We start from the raw sequence: 25,764 nt of genomic DNA, 5'->3' as shown, positions 1-25,764 counted from the left end.
AGATGATGTAAATAAGGACTCCTTTATGTTTCTATGCATTATGTACACATCAGTGCAAAATATGGGAGGATTTTTCTCTGTTCCACTGTGAGCACACAGATGTGGAGCTTGGAATTTTGTTCTCCTTGAAACCAAGATACAAATACACTGTGGGCAACTGCATAGGATTTCATAACTTCCCCCAAAATTATTAAATATAAATTTTGTATTAAAATGTATTCACAAACTATGTAGTTTTATTAGGTCTACTTACAAAGTATTTCTTTTACTTAAGAGTATCAAGAAAGACTTTTCTAAAAGAATGCTATTGTTAAATATATAAATATTTCTTTGGGTTTTCTTAAACTTTCTATATAGACCAAGCCTGCCTTGAAAAGCTGTCTGTGCCAAACAAATGCTCAGATTATAGGTGTTTGCCACCAAAATATCCAGCAACATACTTGGTTTGGATAGTATATGGTTCATGGTTTGCCAGAAAATGTATAATTATTATGATTAAAGTTGAAAGGAGGACATATTAAACTCCACAATTTAATCATTGTACATTTTTACATATGATGAATTATCATCCTCTACCCCACAAATAGATATTGATGTCATGATGATAAATATATTCAAAAGTTGCTTAAATTTTTATGAGCTTGTATAAGATTCCTGAGAACTATGGCAATTCAAAGCTTAAAGAAACCAGTGCAAATAACTGAGATTAAACAGAAAAGTTGTGCCATTACTAAAAAATATAGTTTCAAAAAATGATAAATATTAATATTTTAAGAAGTGTGACAATGGTGTCAGAATTCATAGGATGGTCAGTAGGAAAAGTAGGAAAGGATCAACATCCTGTGTAGATTGCTAAGTGTTTCCAGCCTCACATCACTTGCATTCTATAACAAAAGAGATTCAATAAATATTCATTCTTCTGTATAAAGGTAACTCAGTGTACAACTTGATATTTACATAATCTTTTTATTTTCAGAGAAAACCCAATCGTTGAGAGCATGAATTATTATGGAAGGAAAATGTTGTAATACAGTTAACATGCTTTTCCCCTGTTATTTTGGATTAGGGATTCATGACCAAAGATGAACAAGAATAAAAGATAAACAAATTGGTGAATACCCTAACTGTCATCAAAGAGACTTCATCCAGTAACTGATGGAAGCAGATACAGAGATACAGAGCCAAGCACCAGGTTGAGCTTTAGAAGTCCATTAGAAGAGAGAAGAGAGATTCTATGAACAAGGAGCATCAAGATCATGATAGGGAAATCTACAGGGACAAACAAACAAAGCTGGGGGGACTCATGAACTTTAGACCAACAACTGTGAAGCCTCCATCAGACTGGACTAGGCTCTCTGCATAAGCTAAACAGTTGTGTAGCTTGATCTGCTTAAGGTGCCCCTTGTCAGTAGGTTCAGGATCCATCCACAGTGCATGAGCTGGAGTTTGGGAGCATACTACCTATGGTGGGACACATTGCACAGTCTTGATGCAGGGGGAGGGTCTTAGAATGTACCAGGCTCTGCTGATTCTCTATTGGAGGCCTTACCTTGTTGGAGGATGGAATAGGGCATAGGTAGGGAGGTGGAAGGCTGAAGGGGCAGGAGGATGGAAAAGAGAGAAATCTGTGGTTGGTATGTAAAATGAATTAAAAATTCCTTATTTAGAAAAGATAAATAGAATTTGTACAATTAAAAGTTCTTGTTTTTTACACCTTCAGAATGAAATATTGTAAATATTTAAAATAAACCTTAAATTCTAAAATATTTTCAAATAATCTGTAACCAGATATTTATGTCCTTCAATTAGAAAAAGACTGAAAAATGGTGAATATCCACAGTAAACTAGAAAAAAATCTTAAAATCTGACTTTTTATATTCATCTAATACATGAATTGTTTCAAGTTATTAATACACAAATGCACACATAACGTATGCAATGCAGCTTGGACATACTAAGTCAGCTGTATTTCTAAGTTAGTGTTAAAGAAAAGCAAACTCATACACAGGAAGAGAAACTGTCTGTAATTATTAATTTGCAGGGAAATTAACCATCATGCATTAAAGATTCTATAATGTGCATCAACATGTGCTTATGTAGATTAATTTGCTTTAATCAGATGGTATATATGTTTTGTACCTATTAGACATTATTCTGTACCTATCAAATATTTATTTATGATCTTTCAACAAGAAAGTAAAATCCAGTTAGATAATTAGTCCACACAAAGACTAGTAAAATAGAAAATAATGCTAGCTCCCCACAACTCATGATCTTTTGTAGTTATGGCAATGTAGATAAATATAGTGCTACCATCAGAACATGAGGAAATTTAACTGGAGAAGGACAGAACAATACACTTTTCTAATTACATACATACTTTCCCACACCTGTGTAAAAAGTTTATCAAAAGCGAAAGAAGTTGTGATCTTTGCAGTGTATATAGTTGCCTGTGCCTCACTTTCTATGAAAAGCATAATTTGAAAATGTGTTGTCTTAATCAAACATATTCATTTTCGTAGCTTTTATAATTGCAAGTTCATTTTAGTTTTATTTTTTTACATCATATTAAATCAAACGTACACAACACTCTATTCATTTACATATGAGATAACCCAGCCACAAAGAACTCACATTATTACAGTACCTTTGCAGGCATGGGGGGCTGCTGTATAAGCTGAAGAGGGACTTAGGCTATACACAGTGGAGCTGAGCTGCTGAGATTGAAGAGCAGAGGAGAAGGGGGAAACAGGGAAGAATAGGGACATTATCTGCTGTAAAACAGACACATCTCCTTCCAGCATACAAGGTCAAATGTCTGGTAGACCATAGAGCTTCTTAACCTTACTTGAACTAAGCAATGATCCCTGGAGCCAGTAGACTCTTCCACAGAATATTTTATCTAGATGCCAATTTTTAAATTCCCCCTGCTGCCTTTATGGTATCAATTTAAGAATTAACCTATTACAATATACTTCATGTAAAGTGACATTCCATGCTTGAACATTTTTCCTCTTCCACCGCTGAACTGATTACTTTCTCCACAGCCACAGCTCAGCAGAAACAGTATTGCCACACTGATAATTATCCATCCTCAGTCTTATGTTTATTTTAGGTGACTTTCTACCCATTGCCTCCAACATAACTCTTGAATATGTATTTTTTTTATTTTACAACACCATTCAGTTCAACATAATAGCCACATATTCCCCTGTTCTCCCCCTCTCGTCCCCCTCCCCCTCCCCCCAGCCCACCCCCCATTCCCACCTCCTCCAGATCAAGGTCTCCCCCGAGGACCGGGATCGACCTGGTAGACTCAGTCCAGGCAGGTCCATTCCCCCCTCCCAGACCGAGCCAAGTGTCCCTGCCTAAGTCCCAGGATTCAAACAGCCAACTCATGCAACGAGCCCAGGACCCGGCACCATCGCACAGCTGCCTCTCAAACAGATCAAGCCAAATGACTGTCTCACCCATTCAGGGGCCTGATCCAATTGGGGGCCCCTCAGCCTTTGGTTCATAGATCCTGTGCTTCCATTCATTTGGTTATTTGTCCTTGTGCTTTATCCAACCTTGGCTTCAACAATTCTCGCTCATATAAACCCTCTTCTTTCTCACTAATTAGACTCCCAGTGGTCCACCAGGGGCCCAGCCGTGGACGTCTGCATCCAGATTCCTCAGTCCTTGGATGGGGTTTATGGCACAACTATCAGGGTGTCTGGCCATCCCATCACCAGAGTAGGTCAGTTCCTGCCGTCTCTCGACCATTGCCAGCAGTCTTTTGCGGGGGTATCTTTGTGGATCTCCGTGGGCCTCCCTAGCTCTCTGCTTCCTCCCCTTCTCATGTGGTCTTCATTTACCATGGTCTCCTATTCCTTGTTCTCCCTCTCTTTTCTTGATCCAGCTAGGATCTCCCACTCTCTTTCTCTCGACTGTCGCCCTTCATTGTTCCCACTCATGACCAGGATGTCCATGCAGATCTCGTCCATCTCTCCGTGTCAATATGGTGCTTTCTTAGAGAATTGGGAATCAATCTCCCCCAGGATCCAGCTATACCACTCCTGGGCATATGCCCAGGAGATGCTCAGTCATGCCACGGGAGCGCTTGCTCGGCTGTGTTCATGTCAGCATTGTTTGTGGTGGCCGAGACCTGGAGGCAGCCTGGATGCCCTTCAACTGAAGAATGGATGGATGGATTGTGGTGCATGTACACGGTGGAATGCTACTCAGCGGAGAGGAATGGTGGCATCGTACGGTTTGCGGGCGAATGGATGGATCTGGAGGAAGTCATCCTGGGTGGGGTAGCCCAGACTCAGAGAGACAAGTGTGGTATGTGCTCACTCATGGGAGGATGCTGGATGTGGAACGGGGATGACTGGACTGCTGCTCACATCACCAGTAAGGCTGCCTGGAGGGCGGGACCCCAAGAAAGACACGGAGAGATGAATATGTATTTTCATGTTGCCTTTGTTGAGTTCAGACTTGAGAGCAAGCTGCCCTTCTCATTTTCAGACACTTATTGTTTGGTTACCTATAGCTGTGAATGAACATGTCAGTCTGGGATAAAACACACCTGACTTCTTTTAAACCCTAACACACATGATTGTTTCTCTCTAGCAGGACCTAAGATATTCAATTAGACTTGTCTGACACTATGTCTTAATCTTGTATCTTTGAGAATAACTGAAAGCAGTAATTAGAGGTCTCGTCACAATTAAGGGGCACACAGAAATACATTCATAACAATGAAGAAGTATACACTGTATTTTCATGGAGCAAACAGGTAAGTATCTAAGTTATCAAATAATACAAATATGAGAGGTCAGATAAAAGAATCTGAGACAGATGAAGGCATTTCTAAAGCAGAAAGATGGTCTGCATGTCTATTTCTAACATCCCTACTCCCAAATCTTGAGCAGCAAAAACAGGTAACTCTCATCACTCACACACAGCAAAATCGCTGATCACTAACTTCACTGGCATTCATTTCTTCTCACAGGAGCACAGCCTTACTTCTAGAGTCCCACCAAATACTCTATCATACTTTTATTATCTAATCCATTTATAGTAGAGCTAATATTGAAAACATAAAATTCCTGAGGAGTTAGAGGCTTGGCTGAGAATATGGGGAATATTGCCCCTTGTCTACTGTGGAAAAGGAAATGAATAAAACCCAAATTCCCATTTCCCCCTTGAAAGTACAAGATGAGTCACCAAGAAGACAGCACCACAGAAGAGATCTAGAAATGGAAGAGAGGAAAAATGATGTTGGAATCCATACTTCCCCCAAGGCATATGAATGACAAATTTAGATAATGAATAAATGAAAAAAAAAGACATACTCAACCATAAAATCTCTGTTAAATTTACTCATCTGCCAATCAATTGTTTGTTCAGTGGATAGATTGCATATGCAGGAAAAAAAAAAACAGTAATCACAACATTTCCTTCACCAGTTAAACAGTAATTCATTCTGACTAAGCACTCCCTGCTGTAGTAGGTGCACACAAGGACAGGAATCTGCAGAAAGCAAAAGATAAAAATCCAAGAGAACAGCATATTAACAACGTATCTGGCCACACATGAGCATCATAGCATGAACTCCAAGCATCCAGTGTGGATGTGCACAGCTCATATGTGTGTGTATTTTTGTTTAGAATTTTATTGGTGACTGGAGCTATCCCTTGAATCATCCCAAGTTCTTCCTGACAACACTCTCTTCACTCCCCTGTGGAATTATCCAATAATTTCCTCCCTCAGGCTTTCAATCTCAGGCCCCACATTAACAATAACAAGACAGATGAAAAATATGTTTTATGATCTTCTCTAGCCACAGGCAGTGTGACTTCATTCAAGATCATAGAGAACTGTCCCAAGGCATAAAATTCTCTTGTTGGAAATGTTCACTAATGTGAACCAAGAAACTTCTTTTGAGAAAGCCATTTATGATGATACAAACATGTGAAACTAGATGAAGCAACAGTAGATGAAAGGGAAAAGGATCAAAAAAAGGTCTATGACAGGCCTGACCAAGTCACAATACCAGGTATGATGCTCTGTAGACTAGAGACTGTAGCACGAATCTTAAAAGTTCTTATTAATAAAAACAAACCTGGAGCCAGGTATTGGGGTGAACACTGGAAGATCAGAGAAGCAGAACAAGCCACAGCCACCTCACCTCACTAATTCCTCAGTTGATGCTGTTTCCTCCGACTGGAAGCCTCTGTGTCCTCATCCAAATGAATCTCTGCTAAACTGCTGCTCAAAAGCCTAAAAGCTTAACCAGGCTCTAGTTCCTGGTTTTCATACCTTATGTACCTTTATTCTTTCTGCCACTTTCTGGGATTAAAGTCTCTTGTTACCAAACCTTGCTGTTTCCAGTGTGGCTTTGAACTCACAGAGACCTGTGCCTCTGTAATGCTAGGATTAAAGGCATGTGTGTCACCATTTTCTAGCCTCTATATCTAGTGGCTGTTCTGTTCTCTGACCCCAGATAAGTTTATTAGGGTGCACAATATTTTGGGGAACACAATATCACCCCAAGAGACTATCAATTGTTTTGCTGTTTCCAGGGTTCCATGAGTCACTGAATATTCTTTATTTTACAAATGTATGTCTGAATGAATATATTATGTCCATGGATAACTCTACTTTCTGTCTTTTTCTGATGAAAATAATGGTTTTTTGAATTGATTTCTAAATGATTAACTTTATGTCAATGAAGAAATCAAGTTTCCTGATTGAATCTGAACTTTGACTTTCTGCAATATTCCTTTATCCACTATGAATCACTGAATCAACATATTGTCATGATACACTTTATTCCTTGAACATTGGATCCACTGTGGTGATGTATTGTATCCCCCAATATACAGTGTCCCCAAATAAAACATGTGGAGATCATAGGAAAAAGCCAGTCACTATATAGAAGTTAGGCAATGGTAGAACATGCCTTCAATCCAATCACTTGGGAGGCAGGGCTCTGTCAGGTTCTCTGTAAATACAAGGACACAGTGGGAACAGAGCCCGGCATGGTGATATATGCCTTTAATCACAGCACTAACCATAGAGGTCTGGAGGTCTGTACAGACAGACAGGAAGTGATATATCTGGGCTGAGAAAGCAAATGAGAGAACAGAACAGAAAGGCATATAGGTATCGGTAGACAGAAAGTAGCTTGCTTTGGAAGTTGCAGAGTTGGTGAGGTGAGGTTAGCTGTGGTTTTTCCTATTACTCTGACCTCTCTCAGGCTTTAACCCCAATTTTTGGGTCAAAGTTTTTATTAATAAGACCATTTAGAAATTCATCTACAACGGGTGCTAAAACAATTGTGACAAGAATTCAATAAAAAGTTGCTGTGGCCTCACAGGCCCTCTGGCTCAGGCCCATGCTGCACTGCTCAAGCTGGAGCTGCATGCAGCTGGATCTTCATCCCACATGGGCCAGAGGAGTCTCTTTGGCTTTCTCTTCTGCTGGTTAGTGGTAGGCTCTGTCTGAATTTTGATCTTGGACAGGCACCACACTAAGTAGCTGCCTTGAAATTTCATCAGACTTCTACTGTTCTATGCAGGTGAAAGACTTGGTAAGTCAATTAAGATATCTTAAAGGGAAACATTAGTTAAAAGAGAATATTTCTCCCACATTAAAAATTGGGGAACATTTGTACAATGGTAGGAATTTAGTCTCTGTTTGAAAACACATTAGGCAGTCTGAAAAAGGAAAAATTAAAAGAGAGAACAATTAATGTTGATGATATATAAATGTAAAAATAATTATAAAAATTATTTGTTTGCTCATTTTTATTATAACATTAAAAATGTTGGCTAATTTGAGTGCCAAAATAAAAGCTTTATAAAACCTGTTCAAATGAATTATAAAGAAATTCAGACCCAGATAGAAGAATTTAAAGGTGAACCTATCTCAGGAGTGAGTTTTAAAAAACCTGTTCAAATGAATTATAGAGAAATTCAAAGCCAGACAAAAGAATTTAAAAGTGAACCTATCACATGATTGCATTATACAGTTACAGAGAAATAGCCTATTTTCAAACAACTAAACTTAATCTATCCACTAACCTGACAGGAATTCCTAAATGTACAAGGGTGTGTATGAGTTAACTGGACACCAGTGGAAATGATAGATTTAAGGAGATTTAAAGAAGCTACAGTCCTATGACATGCATTCTCCATTTGTAAAGCAGATGTTAAATTTGTGGTCAACTTGTAATAGAATTATCCCTCAAAACTGGAAAGAATTAGTTATAGTCATCCTAGAGGCCAGACCACAGTTATAGTGGAGAACATGGTAGAAAGAGGAGGCTAAAACTATAGAACAATGATGTAGGCCTGGAGGTATGGAAATTTCCCAGGATCAACCTCTTGAAGAAGGTAATTATGCTGATATACAAAGAGAATTTTTATATAATAACCAAACCCTTATTCTATACTGCATGGCAGTCATGAATGTGTGGGTCAGAATTAAGGAAGAAGGGAAGAAAATTAAATTATTTACAAAAGTTATACAGGACCACCAAGAATCTTTCATGGTTTTCTTACAGAGGCTCTCTTCAGCAGTAAATAGCAGAGTACCAAATTCAGAAGCTAGACAGGTAATAATTGAATCTTTGGATTTTGAGAACATAAATGCAGTATGAAAGAGGGTAATCAGGCCATTAAAGGCATGATCAGCCTCCTTGTAGGATTGGGTCAGGGACACAATTAATATTGAGTCTCATGACCATGACTATATGTGCATAGGAGAAGTGATTTCAAATGCTTTGAAGAAAAATAATATCAGATGTTTTAATTGTGATAAACAAGGTAACCTGAAAAGGAATTGTAAACAGGGCATTCCTAGAGACAATGTTTATTCAAGGAACAATAGCAACAAAATAACCCTCCCTTCTGGATTATGCAGAAGGTGTGGAAAAAGTAAACATTGGAGTAATGAATGTAGATCAACAAGGAACAGACAAGGTAATACTTTGCCTCTGCTATCTGGAAACTCCCTGAGGGGTCTCACACATTCACCACTACAGATTCAGTTCATCTTTCCTGCCATCATAGAAGAAACCCCTTCTTGGAACAACTAATTAACCAAATGCCTATTGTAAAAACCCATACTTCTCAGGGTGATAGAAAAACAATATCAAAAAGAACAGGAAATTCATGAGAAATCATAAAGAGAATTTTTGACAAAATTCTACTAATGAACAAAGACCAAAATTAAAAATACAAATAAATGACATTCTCATGGAAGGTCTTGTAGACACAGGTGCCGACATTTCAATAATTACAACAAATTTTGGCATTACCTCTTCAGGAAGTAAATGTTCAGCTGTGAGGGGTTGGAACATTATCTCAAGTGAAACAGAGCACAAGATGGGTTGAATGTATGGAGCCAGAAGCACAGAGAGGAAAATTAAAGCCATATGTGGCTAATATAGCTATGAATTTATGGGACCATGAACTATTAAACAATGGAATACACAGATTACCATTCCTCTGACCTCATAAACAAACCACAAACTAACACATGTTTCTGAGAGATATATTAGGAGGTATTATTATAAAAAAACAGTCATCGACCATCCAGATTGTACAAGACTGAGCACAACAACTGCTGATCTTTGAAAGACACAAACACAAGAAACCTCTTTGTTTTGCCTGTATTAGTAAAGGCTAAATCCACCATGCATCACACTGTGCAGTATGTACATGCCTCTGTGTTCTGTGGCAGGAATCCACAGCCATGCTACTTAGCTCATGGTGAATGGCAGCCAGCTCCATCTTGCAAGCAGCTGTTGGGAGATGAGTCTGCACTGCTGCTGGCATGAGACTATGAGAGTAGGAAACCAAGTATGACTCCATTTCTGAGCATTCAGAATCTTCAAGCTTTCTTAGATCTATGTGAATCAATGCCCAAAAGTGAGGCACCAATTGTAGCTGGAAATTTTCCCGTGTCTCAGCTGGCTGGTTGTCAGGACAAATCTCTCCCACTTGCATCCCCCAAGTAAACACACAGAGGCTTATATTAATTATAACTGCTTGATCATTAGCTCAGGCTTATTACTGACTAGTTCCTATGTTTAACTTAACCCATAATTCTTATATATTTCAGTCATGTCACTTGATACATTTTCTCAGTTCTGCCTTGTTTTCTTGCTGCCTCTGTGTCTGTCTGGCTGCTGTGGATATCTTTTGCTCTGTATGCTGTGAATGTGTTGTTCTGATTGGTTAATAAATAAAACACTGATTGGCTAGTAGCCAGGCAGGAAGTATAGTATACATGAGATAAACGGAAAATTCTGGAAAGTGGAAGGCTGAGTCAGGAGAGGCTGACAGCCACTGCTGCCATGAGAAGTAAGATATAAAGATACTTGTAAGCCATGAGCCATGTGGCAAGGTATAGATTTATAGACATGGGTTAATTTAAGATATAAGAACTAGATAACAAGAAGCCTGCTACAGCTATACAGTTTATAAGTAACATAAGTCTCTGTATGTTTACTTGGGTCTGAGCAGTTGCAGGAGTTGGGTGGACACAGGAAAACTCCAGCTACAGCTGGCAATTCCTGACTCAGCCTTCGTCTCCCTAGAATTCTCCTTGTCTGCTTATCTTGCCTATACTTCCTGTCTGGCTACTGGCCATTCCACATTTTATTTATCAACCAATCAGAGCAACACACATTCACAGCATACAGAATGACATTTCATAGCATCAGCTAAAGCTAAGAGACAACTGTCCTTGGTGGAAAAGAAATTACAGGAAGGACATGTGGATCATGTGGATTCAAAACTTGATAGCATTTTGGTTAATCCACTTTATAAGCGTTCTCCTACAGGAATTTTAATACAGGAGGAAGATACTATGTTGGAATGGATATTTCTAAATACACAGAGTAAAGAGTTAAAAACTTATATGGAAAAGATCTCTGACTTGATTTTAAAAGAAAAATTGAGACTTTATAAAATTAGCAGGAATAGACCCAGCAGAAATTGTAGTACCTTTAACTAAGGATGACATTGACAAATTATGGGCAGAAAGTGAACTATGGCAAAGACCTTGCAGTAATTTTTTTGAGAGATTAACAGCAAATATCCCAAAAGTGATAGAATTCAACTTACAAAGAGAGATGATTGGATTCTGCCTCGTATTATTCAAGAAAAACCCATATGTGGAACCCATACATTTTATACAGATGCATACAAACAAGAACGGCAGGTTACAAATTAGAAAATTAAGTAAAGTACTTCAAAGTTTTTATAATTTGGTTAAAAAATCAGAATTGTATGCTATTCTGATGGCATTAATAGATATTTTGGAAACTCTCAAAATAGTTACTGACTCTCAGAATGCTGAAAGAGTGGTCTTACATATTGAGACTGCAGATTTTATCCCTGATGTGTCAGAATTAACATTGTTACTTATTCAGTTACAAGTTAATCAGAAATAGGAAGCATCCTTTATATATAACTCACATCTAGTCCCATATGGCTCTGCCAGGTCATCTATTATAAAGCAATGACAAAATTGATAAACTATCGATAGAAAATGTGCTAGAGGTCTCAGAATTTCATAAAAACATCATATCAATAGTAAGGGTTTAAAAGAGATTATTTTTATAACCTGGTAACAAGCCACAGAAATTATAAGGTAATGTCCTACTTGTTCTTTATATAATCAGATTCTACTACTAGCAGGATGTAACCCAAAAGGTACTCAGAGGAATGAAATCGGGCAGATGGATGGGTTTTACTTTGCAGAATTTGGAATATTGCAATATGTACACCTAACCATTGATACTTATTCAGGATTTCAATGGACCACTGCTCTGAGTTCAAAAAAGCTGATTTTATAATTACACATTTGCTAGAATTTATGGATATCATGGGTAAACCTGCACAAATTAAAACTGACAATGCTCCAGCATATGTCTCTGGTAAAATAAAACTGTTTTTTGCTCCTTACAATATAAAGAATATTACAGGTATACGCCATAATCCTACAGGCCAAGCAGTCATTGAAAGATCAAATTGAACTCTAAAGGATATGCTAAATAAACAGAATGTGGTAACAAAAACCCCCAGGGATGGATTACATAATGTTTCATTAACTTTGAATTTTCTAAATGCTAATGAGAAAGGAATAACAGTTGCAGAGAGACATTGGATAATAGAAAAAAATCTATAGAATTAAATCAGCCTATATACTTTAAAGATGTACTGACCTCAGAACAGAAACTAGGATATGTATTATGTTAGATATAAGCTTTTCTTTTTGTTTCTACAGGAAAAGAATGCTACAGATACCATCAATATTGATAAAGGTTTGATTTGAACAAGAGATACCTCTTGATTAGAAGAGGTGATAGCTCATTAACCAGCATGACAATCAATTTTAAATTAACTTATACCACTAACAAATGATTTTCATTTAATCAGATATAACTTGCCAAAAGGGAACTTCCCCAAAGTTAGGGTTGGGGAAGGGTTTTTGCTTTGTCTTTCAGAAGAATGAAGGCTAAGGAATTAGAAGAACACTGGACAAATGAGATATCTGAAGAAAAGGACCAATCATCCAAAATAAATGGCACAAAATTAGTAAATTGACCTACTGGAATATTACATATCGAACCGAATAAAATTTTATAAGTCTTCCTAAATGTTGGTTTCTGCTCTTCTCTACAGGCACATAACACAAATGGTCTTTATCTAGTCCCAGTTCAATTAAAAATTAAAGCTGGCTTTGGAGTTGGAGAATGGCTCTCTCCTTCTCTAAACCCAAGCATATTTGTGAAAATGAAAATATAAAATCTCTCTGTTATGAGAGAAGAGCCATCTGATATGGGATAGAAGAAAACCAAAATTAAGGGACTATTCTATTGCCACTAATCTCATAATTATTTGGTTCTATTTTGTTTCTTTAAAACTTTTCTTAAGGTATAAATTATATATCAAAATGTATAACATATATATGTATTTTTAACTTTCATCATGATGATTAACTTAATGGTCCTATAGAGTACTAACTAATTTTTTTAAAAAAAGCTTTATTTAGCTGCCTATACAAGTTTTGTGTTGGAGTCTCTATCAGCTTTTTGTAGAGAATCATGACCACACCTAACAGCAAATTTGAAGTCTCCAGAAAGATGATGGGGTCCCACAACTATAATTCCACATGGACAGTAATAATACCACTAAGCTGACAAACATCACCCAAAGATCAGCTTTACACTACAAACTGCCCAGGACAATTTCAAGATGGCTAGTTGTGATGATCAAGCCTCACAGATTACTTGAGCAAGGACTTGAGAAAAGTCCTACACTTTTTTATTACGTAGAGACTGGACAACAAATAATAGAGCTACCTCTCCCAGGACTTGACAATTAACCCAATTTTTTTTCTTTTCAGGATCCCCTAAAGATGCCTAAACCCCCAACTAGCAGGAAGTAATTTAAGAACATGATGCCCACATTCCCAAGAGGTGGAGTGGCTGGTTTTTGTCCTTTCAATGGGTTTTGGATAATTGTCATTGTTTAGGGTGTTTGGTTACAAGTTGCTATTATTGGTGGTCAGAAAAAAGGCTAAACAAAGGAGATCAGATTTAAAGTTCTTGTTTTAAAAAATGAAAAAGGAGGATATAGATAAGAGGTACATTATTGAATCTACTCTGAAAAAAAGATACAGAAATGATAGAATAAAGGATAGATTATTGAATCTACTCTAAAAGAAAAAGGAGCATATAGATATGTTATAGATAAAAAGCTAGATTATAAGCCTGGCGGTGGTGGTGCACACCTTTAATCCCAGCACTTGGGAGGCAGAGCCAGGCGGATCTCGGTGAGTTCGAGGCCAGCCTGGGCTACCAACTGAGTCCCAGGAAAGGCGCAAAGCTACACAGAGAAACCCTGTCTCGAAAAACCAAAAAAAAGCTAGATTGTTGAATCTACTTTTAAAAGGCAACAACTAGTTTTAAATATTTTCCATTGGATTGGATTTTTGTATATTATATATAAATTATGTATATTGCTACAAAATTGAGATTGATTTATATAGATATGATAAGATAAACAGGAAGATTATTGAATCTACTTTCAGAAAGCAACTACTAGTTTTAAATATTTTACATTGCATTGGACTTTTGTATATTGTATACAAATTATGTATACTGATACAAATTTGAGATTGATTTTGTTAGAAAACACTGTATGTATATTTTTAATCTTGTTCAAGGTATTGTATCATGGAAGCAGATGTAGAAAAATTCTTGATTAAAAAAAACAGAAAAAGTTCTACTTAAAATATCCCATCTCTAAAAATCCAACTTTTTGTTTTGATTGCAGATGCATATGAAGGTAACCCTTTGTTTAAAATGCTTTTTGTTTATGTTCTTGCCTTTGTTAAAATATGGGATATTTGGTCCTAGTAAGAATCAGTGCAATGGTTTTGCTTATCTACAGTGTCTCCTCCTCTTGACTTCATAGTAGCAGACCTGGCCATTGCTTCACAGAAAACTCACAAAGCTGTAGCTGTTTATATATTACCTTTATCTATATGTGAGACTTTCTTATTCTTCTCTCATATATTACATCTGACTACAATTTTTGATCTGTCCACTCCCTCTGTCTCTCCACTCTAATGCCCCTCTTTCCCAGATCTGCTCCCCTTCTCAGAAAAGAGCAGGTTTCCCAGGGACATCAACCAAACATGGTTATACATGTTATAATAAGATCAGGCATGTACCATCACATCAACTCCAAATGAGGCAATCCAGTAGGAGAAAAACAGTCCCACAAGTAGGAAAAAGAATCAGTGACAGTCCCTGCAACTACTGTTAGGAATCCCATAAGAACACCAAGCAACTCAGCCATAACATATTTGTGGAGATCTAGGTCAGACTCATACAGGTTCCCTGATTTCTGTGAGCCTATGTGAGTTCAGGTCAATTGATTCAGTGAGCCATGTTTCCTTGGTGTCCCAGATTCCTTGATTTCTCCCATCCTTCTTCCCCCTCTTCCATAGGACTCCTGAAGTTCTGCCTAATGTTCTACTTTGGGATTCTGCATATGCTCCCATCACTTGCTGAATGAAGTCTCTCTTGTCTCCTGATGACGATTCTGTTAGGCTCTGGTGCCAGAAATTCTGGATGCAGATCCAACTATAGGTTGAAGGTTTTGCAGGTGTGTTCATGTCCCAATCCCTCCACTTGAGGCCTTTATTAAGATTCAAAACAAGAAAGATGCACTGTGAAAAGAAAATTGTGGATTTATTTTTCTGGTGAACATAGACAAATAATACAGTAAAACACCTTTTAACATATTTCAATAACACATCAAAAATGTAACTCATCCTTGTCAAGTCAATTTTAATCTGAACATGCAGGAATGCTTTAACATGCATCAATCAATAAATATAATTCACCACACAATGATCTCATGATTATAAATTTCATGATTGTGTCAATAGGTATGGAAATCCAGCACCCATTTATATTTAAAGCCCTGGAGGGATTATGGATTAAGATTGGAACATATCTCAATATAATAAAGGCTAAGTATGACAAACCTATAGCCAAACATCATGCTAATGGAGAAAAATATTCCTAAAGACATCATGACCAAGGCAATTGTAATCAGAAAACTTTTCACCATGCCAATAACCAAGGTTTGGAATTTCTGGTAGATAAACAAGGCAAGTAAAGGACAAATACAACTAAATAAGAGAAAGTCAGAATATTCATCTTTGCAGGTAATCTGATTAAATACTTAAGCTATTCAGAAGATTTCATGGAACAATTCCTAGAGCTGATAAACAGTTTCATGTAGGCAGAGTTTTCCTGTCCCAACTGCCTTATACCAAATAACCACTCAGAGGCTTGTTACTAGCTCTTGCATTTAAATTAGCCCATTTCTATTAATCTATGTTTTACCACATGGCTTGTGCTTGTCCTCTAGCATCTCTTGCTCCTCGGTGGCTGGCTAGTTTCTCCCCAGACATCACTGTTCTTTTCAGTCCTTAGTTTGGGTTTTCCACCTAACCTTATTCTGTCCAGATATTTGCCAATCAGGGGGTAGGAGGAGGGAGTCACTGTGCATGACTTGAGTGTTTATGAGACTTCAAAGCCTTCCTCCATAGTGACACATGCCCCCCCCACTTCTCCAAAAAGACCATACCTTCCAATAGTGCCACTCCTTATGGCCAAGCATTCAAACACACGAGTCCACTGAGGGGGAATCATTCCTATTCAAATGTCCAAATTCCTCTCCATGGTCCCACAAAGGCTTGTAACCATAATATAATGCAATATGCACTTAGTGCAACTTCAAAAGTCCCCATCATAGTTTCAACAATGTTTTAAAATCCAAAGTTCAAAGTCTTTTCAGAGACTAATGCAATCTCTTAACTGTAATTTTATATAAAATAAAATAAAATAAAAATCAGGTCATACTCTTCCATCTTATAATGACTCAGGATATATATAAGCATTGCAAACATGGAGGAAAGGGGGATACTGAAGAAATACTGTACCAAAGCAAGACCAAAACCCAGCTAGGCAAACTTGAAACTCTTCATCTCTCAGTTCCTTCTCCAGCACCATTTCTCCTGCATACTACCATGTCCTGTCATGATAATAATGAACTAAACCTCTGAAATTGTTAGCTAGTCCCAATTAAATGTTTTCATTTTTAAGAGTTGCTATGTTAATGGCATCTGTTCCTATCAATAGAAACCCCAACTAACACACTTGGGTAGCAAAAAAGGTGTACCATGCTTAAATCAGTGAGTATAATAAATTGCTTTAATAGATAAGGTCAGAAATTACATAATCATCACACTAGATGAAGAAAATCCTTCTGGAAATCTTCAGTATCCCCAAAACACTCAGTATAAAAGGAAAATAATGCAACAGGATGGAAGATAATATCAAAAATGGCAAGAATTAAATCAAAGGAGAAAAACTGACAGCCTTTCCTTTGAAACAACAAAGGATGGAAGATAATAATTTCCCTGGAATAAGATCAGGACTCTTTGGATACTTCTAGAGTTTCAAGTCAGTAGAAAGGAATGGGAGTCAAATTATGTCTATGTTCTAATGATGTTGTACTTGTAATTGAGATCCTAAGTATTCACTGTGAAAATTCTTCAACATGATGAATACTATCTGGAAAGCAGCAGCGTGCAAAATCAGCACACAACATGAATTGCTCCATGTACCAGGAAGAGCAAGACTTGCTGCAAGTCACAATAATATGAAGTACTATTTCAGCTGATTATGACAAGCTAATACCTGGATGAAGCCAATGGTATTCCAGAGGTCAAGCCAAGGTTCAAGGAGTCTTGGTGATACTGGCCTTTGATAATTAGCTGTTTCCTGCCATGAATTTCTCATGTGTTATTGTAGCCATTCTGACATTCATTGGTCACAACTTCCCTTCTACTAATGGAATATTCGGATAAACTTCTGTGCAGTAACACAACCAAGATCCCTAATCTCAGGCCTTTCTGTAATTAACGTCCTTAGCAGCATCCAGCCAGGACCACCCCTGAATGGACAAAAATACCTTATCTGAGATACTTCACAGATTCTCTAAGAACAGACTTAAGCATGCAGACTATCTGTTTGAGAAGGCCTGGTGGATATGCTAATTAAGCTTAGCTTTCTCCTTTCCAAAGTTGTATTTCTAGGCTTAACTCCACCCTTAACAATTAACTCAGAACTGAAGGGTTCCTACTTACACGTTCATCTAGCTGTGATGGAAGATGCCTAGCCAAGTTGCCTAGTGACTGAGCACACTTGCCCAGCCCTGCCAGAAATGGCAGTAGCAGAGATAGCTTGGAGGGATAAGGGCCAAAGGGATAAAAGGCAGCTTTATTTTCAGAGCAAAGACAGAAAAGAAACCAGAGAATGGAAGAACTGGATGGGCAAGAACTGGAGGGGAACAAACAGATAGAGAGGAACAAGATTGGAAGAGAATTAGATTGGAGGAGAACTACATTATAAAACTAGAAGGACAAGATGGAAGATGAGGATGAGCTAGATGGAGAAAAACTAGATGGATAAGAACGAGACAAAAAAGACCAAGATGGGGCAAAACTAAGAGGGAATTAAGGTAGTCTTAGAGGTAACAACAGAAAGAGAGATGTAGCTAGAGTTTTCCTGTGCCCCAGCCTTCTGGTGGTAAGGACAAATCTCTCTCACCTGCCAGTCCCAGAGCCACTAGGGTCCAAGTAAACACAGAGAGGCTTATATTATTTGAGAACTGTATGGCCATTTGTTCAAGATCATTACTGACTAACTCTTACAATTAAATTAACCCATAATTTTTATTTGTGTTTAGCCACGTGGCTTGGTACCTTTTCCCAGTTCTGCCTTCACATGTTGTTTCCCATGGCACCTGCTGCCAGTGTCTCCTGACTCAGCCCTCCTGTTCCCAGAACTCTCCTCTCTTTTTGTCCCAACAATACTTCCTGCCTGGCTACTAGCCAATCAGCACTTTATTTACTAACCAATTAGAGCAACACATTCATAGCATACAGATATCCACAGCAGAGTTAAAGAGTATTATTCAAGAAAGGAGCTAAGGCTCTTCCAGGGCAGAGGTCGCCCCTCTTCTCCCACCCCCTTGTCTCCTCCAAGATGGCGAGCGGGGCAGCTGCGGGGTGTCGGTGCCTGCGCTGTGGAGTGAGGTGAACTGTTAAGGCCAGAACAGCGACTTCACATGTGCCCTCAAGACTGTCAACAAGATATTGCAGATTAACAAGGATGATGTAATCACCCTGCACTGTAAAGTTGTTTACCTTATCCCGAATGGAAGTTTCAAAGAAGCCCTGAATGTCATCAATACTCACACCAAAGTATTAGCCAATAACTCTCTCTCCTTTGAAAAGGCATTTTGCCAGCACAGGCTGAACAGAATTGAAAATGCCTTGAAGACAATAGAAAGTGCCAACCAGCAGACAGACAAACTAAAGGAGCTTTATGGACAAGTGCTATACAGCTTGGAGCACTATGACAAGTGCTTGGCCGTGTATAGCGACCTTGTCCGGAACTCCCAGGACGATTATGACGAAGAGAGAAAAACCAACCTTTCTGCAGTTGTCACAGCTCAGAACAATTGGGAAAAAGTGATCCCGGAGAATTTGGGTCTCCAGGAAGGCACGCATGAGCTCTGTTACAATGCTGCCTGGGTGCTGATAGGGCAAGGCCAGCTGAGCCAGGCCATGAAAACCCCACAAAAGGCTGAAGATCTTTGTCAACGTTCATTTTCAGAAGATTCTGACAGGGCTGAGGAAGATCCACAGGCAGAACTGGCCATCATTCATGGTCAAATGGCGTATATCCTGCAGCTTCAGGGTCGGACAGAGGAGGCCCGGCAGCTTTACAATCAGATCATCAAACTGAAGCCAACAGATGTGGCACTACTTGTAATCACAAATAACATCGTTACCATTAATAAGGATCAAAATGCCTTTGACTCCAAGAAGAAAGTGAAATTAACCAAGGCAGAAGGAGTCGAGTTCAAGCTTTCAAAGAGACAACTGCAAGCCATAGAGTTTAACAAAGCTTTCCTGGCTATGTATACAAACCAGGCAGAACAATCCCGAAAAATATCTGCCAGCTTGCAGTCCCAGAGTCCTGAGCGTCTCTTGCCTGTGTTAATCCAAACTGCCCAGCCCTGCCGTGAAAAGCAACATACAAAAGCCATAGAGCTGCTTCAGGAATTTTCTGATCAACATCCAGAAAATGCAGCCGAAATCAAGCTTACCATAGCGCAGCTGAAAATTTCCCAAGGGAACATTTCCAAAGCCTGTCTAATATTGAGAAGCATAAAGGAGTTAAAGCATAAGCCAGGCATGGTATCTGCATTAGTAACCATGTACAGTCACGAGGAAGATATTGATAGTGCCATTGAAGTCTTCACACAGGCTATCCAGTGGTATCAAAGCCATCAGCCCAAATCCCCTGCTCATTTGTCCATGATAAGAGAAGCTGCAAACTTCAAGCTCAAATATGGATGAAAGAAGGAGGCAGTTAGTGAACTAGAGCAGCTGTGGAAGCAAAATTCAAAAGATATTCACACACTAGCACAGCTTATTTCTGCTTACTCGCCTGTGGATCCTGAGAAAGCAAAGGCTCTTAGCAAACACTTGTCCTCATTGGACAGCATGTCTCTAAAAGTGGATGTCGAGGCTCTTGAGAATTCTCCTGGTGCTACATACATTCAGAAGAAGGGCGGAAAAGTTACTGGAGATAATCAGCCAAAGGAACAAGGACAGGGAGATTTGAAAAAGAGGAAGAAAAAAAGAAAGGAAAACTGCCTAAGAATTATGACACAAAAGTTACCCCTGATCCAGAAAGATGGCTACCCATGCGAGAACGTTCTTACTAGCGAGGAAGAAAGAAGGACCAGATTGGAAAAGGAACACAAGGAGTGGCTGCAGGAGCCTCCTCTGAACTGGATGCCAGTAAAACCGTTAGCATCCCACCCACCTCCCCATGACCTGGCAGTGCGGCAATGCTATGTTCCTCTACAAGTAACATCATAACCCCCAAGACACCAGAAACCCACAGGGGCCCCAGGAAACAAAAAGAAACAGCAACAGAAGAAGAAGAAAGGCAGCAAAAGTGGCTGGTGAAGACAATGTACTTGTTGCAGGCTGTTTTAGTCCGCTGTCAGTGACCTTAGGAACATAATAAAGGTAACACAACAAGAAGCACAGCGCTCCTCCTCCATCCCCATAGTCCTGAAATGACTTCCTATGCTTCGGATGGGAAAACGTTCTCCTCAAACTGCCTAAGCAGATTTGACTTACTTGTACCAAATAGCTTTACAGAAGACTGAAGACGACTGAGCCTAAGGCACGTTATCTAAGGTTTCCCAGGATTTAAATGGAAAATGTTCCTCCTGTTTCAACTAATGTGAAGATATGTGTTCCTATTCAAGTCTCACCTTAAATTATGTCTTAGGAGGCTAAAGGTGGAATCTTCTGAGCATTTCAAGTATTTGTTTAGAGCTATCATGTGATGAAAAGGGATCTTAGTAATGCGTGGCCAGAAAGACTCAATGTCTAAAATAATTTTAACCCTAAATTCTCTGTCTACTGGAATTGGGACTCTTTCACGTGTATGTGTATGTAAACATACGTCTTCTTTATACCCTTGCCATTTCATTTTCAGATTATGTTACCATACTGATTTAGTTGCACTGAAGACCACAAGAAAATATATCAATGTTGCAAGTAGTTGATGCTTAGACCCAGTGTTCTGAGGGCAAATCGGTTTGGGCCTCTTAATCAGAACACTTAATGGCCACTATCAAGAACATAAACTTTGACTTCTTTATTTTAAGAGGAAACAATACCAGGTGGTATTGAAATTCACAAGAGCATTTGGCCCAGTTAGTACTCAGATGGCTCTCCTTTCTGGTCATGGGACATGGCCTTTCATTATCTTTTTCAAAGTAATGTGGTTTATAGTCAGTTTGTGATGTGAATGTCAGTCTTGTCTTTCATTGCTAGCAGCCCACTTTCCTACTCAGACAGTTATGAGACATACCTGGGGTGTCTTCCATGTTTAGTGTTTGTTTATGCCATCCAAGCTATCATTTATTTCACACTTCTATTTCCTGTGATCAGATTACTTGGTCCTTGTTAATAAAAGTGCTGCTGTGTTTGAGCATCAAAAAGAAAGAAAGAAAGAAAGAAAGAAAGAAAGAAAGAAAGAAAGAAAGAAAGAAAAAAAAGAAAGAAAGGAGCTAATTAAGAGAGCAAATAGAAGGCATGTAGAGAGAGAACTGACTAAGAAGAATAAAGTGTATAGACTAAAGAGTTTTGTGTACATATATTTATTAGAGAATCCTTCAAATTAATCCACCACCAGTAGAATCTCTTCGGAAACTCTGGGTGGAGGCTATTGAGGGGCTGGACCCGAATAGCTTTCATTATAGGCTGAGAAAGATATCAAATAATGAACTCAATTGAAATAACGTCTAAAACATGAAATATCTGGGAATAAATGACACCAAGGGAGATAGACATCTCATGATGAATATTTTATAACACTGTGGAAAGAAATGTATAGACAGTGCAAGATGGAAACTACTTTGCATGCTTCTGGATTGATAAAACTAATATTGTTTTAAAAATACATGTCTACACCATGAACACCATTCTAATATTCTGCTCAATATTCATCAAATTCCCATCATAGTATAAATAAAAATCAGAACTATGAAAAAACATTATAAAATTCAAATAGAAAAACAGACTCTGGATGGCTCAAGCAATGGAGAATAAAAATAACAAAGCTGGAGTTATCATAATAATTATGTTCCATTACACTCTAGTGCTATAGTTACAGAAGACCATTATATACTGATACTACACTATTTCAATGGATAAGAAAACCCATATTTAGATTGCACAGCTATATCCAACTATCTTTGACATAAGTTTAAAAAACACCAATGGAAAAGACACAGCAGATAAACAAGTACTTTTGGGACTCTGGGAATAAAGGATTAGTATCTCTAGAATGCAGAATCTGACCAAGAAAAAAATTAGCTCAATTTTGAAAAGATACAAAACTAAGAGTTCTCAGAAGATGAAACACACACAGCTGAGCAACACTTAAGAATGTTCAACATCATGGCCACAGTAGTGGAAACCCATTAACTGTGGACTGGTGGCTGTGGAGCCGACACGGGACTGGACTAGGCCCTCTGGACATGGAAGACAGTTGTTTAGCTCAAACTTTTTGAGGGGCACCCAGGCAAGGGGATCAGGATCTGTCCCTGGTGCATGGGCAAGCTTTGGGGAACTCGGTGCCTGTGGTGTGACACCTTGCACAGCCTTAGTGCAGTGGGAAGGGGCTTGGACCTGCCTAGGTTCAGTGTGCTGGGCTCTGCTGAGTCCCCATGGGAGACCTCAATTTGGGGGATGTAGGGATGTGGGGTGGCTTGGGAGGAGGAGGTATCTGTGGATAGTAGGTGGAGTGAGTAGAAAATATCTTAATAAAGAAAAATGAAAGAAAAAAGCATATTCAACATCTTTAGCCACCATGGGAGTGAAAAATTAAAACTACTTTGAATATCAAGTAGGGAGGGGACTGGGAGGAAGGAGGAGTGAGAAATAAGTAGAGAGATGTCTAAAATTAAAGGACACTTGATGAGTACTATGTAAACATAATACAGTGAGAGATTCATAAATTATATACATGTCTGAAGGGAATCTAAATGAATTCACTAAATAATAAGGGAGACGGAGCCCCAACTGGACATTTCATTACAAAATGAAGTTGGATCACAGATAATTAAGTTGTTGCCTAAAGGGATCCCATGGGAGTCACCAAACAACCCAAGCTGTGGCCAGGATTATAGGTTGTCCTCTACAGACTGATGACAAGGACCTACTAATAACACCTTCATAACTTCTCTTTTACAACAAATTGAACATGTAGAAGTTGAAATGGTGCCTTAATTGAGATTTCACTATGCATTCTAGTGTCCTTGGTACTGAAATGTTCTCTGGCAATTGCCAACTGAACTGAAAATGTGAACACATCCAAAAACCCTTTGATCTACAATAATATCCTGCTTGCAAAATAGCTAGGAAAATAGTTGCACAAACTCTGTGAGAATAAGCAACAAATATCTGATTTGATTGAATAAATACCCACACACAATTGATCCACCAAACACTGCTTGATAAACAAGAATCAGAGACTATATATCCCAGCTACCTACAGTAAAATCAAATGCCAATGTTCTTTAAAAAAGTAATAAAATGTTTTGTAATTGCATTGTGTTATAATCATGATCAATGCCTTGCTCAGTTATTGTCAGGGAATCATCATTCTGCAGCAGACAGGAACAAATAGCAAACAGAAATCAACAGCCAGACATTATGGTGAAAGGAAGAAAACTAAGTTTAAAAGGCTTGCCTGCTTCACATATCTCCCTACAAGCCACAGAAAATAGCATGGAAGCATATGTAGAAAGGGGATAAGAGGCAGAGGTAATGGAGGACTGTTAAGGTCAATACATATGAGTCTATTTAAAGTGTAGTGTGGATTTATTAAGATTTAAATTTAAAAATATACTCACTAATTCAAACACAAGTAAACAGCTGAAGTCATCTTCTGCTCTGTAAGTGAGGAAATGCACCTGGCCAATGGATAAAGCCAGTAAGAAGAAGAATGTGACCCCTGTCCCTTCCCTTTTAAGAAGTTACATATGATGGCAAGAACCACAGTCTCCTTTGAGCTGTATAGCCCACGTTCATGGGTGGAACAAATACCATTACAGAGGACACCAAAATAAATGCCTTCTAAATAAACAGGATTGATAAATAAAAGAAAACACAGAACCTGAGGAAACAGGAACAGTGCATACATGGGGTTTTCCCAATCGGGGTCCCAGTCCTGAATGTAGAAGTGATCACAAGCCTCATCCATAAAACCAGAAGCAATCTCCAATTGATAACCACCAGCTAATGAGAATTTACTTTCCTTCAAAGGAGTCTCAATAGGGAATCAAACTACTTTTAAGTGTAGACTGCATGTCCAGAAATAGATGGGAACACAAAATTTATTCAACCTCATTTGTGGGAGTCATGTCCCATAGTATTGTGTAAGAGTTCCCCATTTTCCTCACTTTTGTAGGTTTTTCATGATATATATTTCCACTCACTTTTTAACCTACACATTGCTTACATATATGTTATGGGTTCAAGGTAAGAATTTTTGGGATTCCTGAATGTACAAACACATGTGTTTAATTCTCAGGCCTTCTCTTGGGCTCTTTTCCTTATGTTTGCCAATTTTGACCAATTCCAATGTGTTAGATTTTCTTTTCATAGTATGTTTTTTTATTATTATCCCCTAGAAACCTTACTGTTTTCCAGTGGGGGATAGAAGTGGGGTGGATTCAGGTAGGAAGTGATGTGGGGAGGATCTTGGAGGAGCTTTAAGGAGCTGGGAGGGGAACCCATAATCAGGGGATATTATGTGAAAGAAAATCTATTTCAATGAATGGGAAAGAAAGATAACCAGTGTTCCAATGTAGTGCTATGTAAACTTCAATTTAAAATTTTCATTTAATTCTATTATGTATATGTGTGCATTTTGAATGTACTTTTATGTGCACATCTGTGTCTAGGTGTACTTCGAAGACAGAAAGGCATCCATTGGCACTATAGGAAGATGCATGGATTTGATAGTGAACTCATCTCCCCCAAAAAAGTTATATATGATTTTAAATGCTGAGACAACTTACCATATTTCACAATATTCGTTCAATCTATTTAACAAAACATCTTTCTTTCTCCTAAGTTTTACTCCTCTAACTCCCAGGAGGCAACAGGATTCTCTTGTCACTTCCACAAGGGTTAAATTAGTTTCATAATCTGAAAACATTCAATCCCTCTACTACAAATTTTCTCTGTTTTCTCTTACATTAAAAGGCACTAAATAATTCATTTATTAATAGAATTGCTTGGAGTTTATTTTAAATATTACTTTGCATTAGAGAAATGTAAGAACATATCCCTTAAGCCCTAATATCCAACAACCAGGTCTTGTAAAATATGTGTCTGAGTGGAAGATTATAGACCAAAATATACAGAAAAGCAGTATACATAACATTTCTAGGCATTATTTATTAGAAGAAACAATGAGAATCATGAGCTTATGCATACATCTTGTATTATAACAGATGTCTCTGTAAGATCACTACAGTTTTCAATAACCATTTATTAAATGAGTGT

The 25,764-nt window shown here is 38.3% G+C and overlaps 1 pseudogene; it reads left to right on the top strand.

Moving 5' to 3' along the window:
• Nucleotides 1-4,118: 4,118 nt before the first annotated feature.
• On the top strand, nt 4,119-20,637 carry LOC114689071 (annotated as a pseudogene).
• The last annotated feature ends 5,127 nt before the right edge of the window (nt 20,638-25,764 follow it).

This window comes from Peromyscus leucopus, unplaced genomic scaffold (assembly GCF_004664715.2).
Source record: "Peromyscus leucopus breed LL Stock unplaced genomic scaffold, UCI_PerLeu_2.1 scaffold_1487, whole genome shotgun sequence".
Classification (NCBI taxonomy): Eukaryota; Metazoa; Chordata; class Mammalia; order Rodentia; family Cricetidae; genus Peromyscus; species Peromyscus leucopus.
Note: the sequence above shows the minus strand (reverse complement) of the source record. Positions and strands in the feature narration are given on the sequence as shown.